Here is a 1211-nt window from a genome sequence, read left to right as displayed (position 1 = left end):
TTAATTTCGTACTGCGGTTTAGGATTGGGGAGAGGTTGTGCAGGAAGCATCCCCTTTTCTATAACCGTCATACGAGAATTTATCTTTTGCATAAAATCTGTAATTTTCCGCATTGCCTGAGCCAGCTCTTGTATGAAATTTTGAACCGGTTCCTCTTGAGGTTTCACTTGATTTGGATTTTGATTGAAGAAACCTTGAGGGGTAGCCGTTTGTTCATTCCTCCAACTAAAGTTTGGATGATTTTTCCAGCCAGGATTGTACGTACTGGAGTTAGGTCCAGTAAAAGGTCTTTGATAGTTGTTTACGGCATTGGCTTGTTCATTCAACACTCCTCGAAATGCGGGTATTGTAGGACAATTTTCAGTTGTATGAATGTTGCAATCACAGATGCCGCAAACAATTTCATTAACCTTATCCTTCTTTCCTTCCATGGCCTCAACTTTCCTTATGTGCGTAGTCACTTTACACTTGAGATCATCCTCTTCTTTCAAGAGATATAATCCACCTTTCTCCTTTAATTGAGTCGGCCTAGACGTGGTGTTCGCCATTGGGTAATAGTCCCATGATTGTGTTTTTTCAGCAAGACTATCGAGGTAATCCCATACCTCGTCAACATCTTTATTAATAAACTCTCCATTACACATTGTCTCGACCATTTGGCGCATGGAAGATGTCAGTCCATCATAGAAAAAATTTGTAATGCGCCACGTTTCAAATCCGTGTTGTGGGCATGGACTGACCAAATCTTTGAATCTTTCCCAACATTGGAAGAATGTTTCATCTTCCTTTTGGGCAAAGTTCATGATCGCTTTTCTGAAGGTAATCGTTTTATGATGTGGGAAGAATTTTTTTATGAATTCCCTCTGCATGTCGTTCCATGTGTCAATGGATCTAGGACACAGTGAATGTAACCACGCCTTAGCTTTCTCTTTTAAGGAAAAGGGAAAGAGTTTCAGCCTGATTGTATCCTCAGATACATTAGGAAAACATAATGTAGCTATAATCTCATTGAACTCTTTCAAATGTAAATATGGACTCTCTGATTCAAGTCCATGGAATTTGGGAAGGAGTTGGATAACTCCTGGCTTGATGTCCATTTGTCCTGTGTTTTCAGGGAAAATCATGCATGAGGGCATACTCACTCCCGCCAGTTGTAGATAATCTCGTAAAGTACGAGGCGGGGGTGCCTGATGCACCTCATTCTCATCTTG

At 40.7% G+C, this 1211-nt stretch overlaps 1 non-coding gene across 1 annotated transcript; it reads left to right on the top strand.

Moving 5' to 3' along the window:
* The first annotated feature begins 714 nt into the window (after positions 1-714).
* LOC131222302 (small nucleolar RNA R71) lies at positions 715-821 on the top strand. The gene has a single exon (XR_009159992.1). It is a non-coding gene; the product is annotated as a small nucleolar RNA R71 (small nucleolar RNA).
* The last annotated feature ends 390 nt before the right edge of the window (positions 822-1211 follow it).

The sequence above is a fragment of the Magnolia sinica genome, chromosome 1 (genome assembly GCF_029962835.1).
Source record: "Magnolia sinica isolate HGM2019 chromosome 1, MsV1, whole genome shotgun sequence".
Lineage (NCBI taxonomy): Eukaryota > Viridiplantae > Streptophyta > Magnoliopsida > Magnoliales > Magnoliaceae > Magnolia > Magnolia sinica.
Note: the sequence above shows the minus strand (reverse complement) of the source record. Positions and strands in the feature narration are given on the sequence as shown.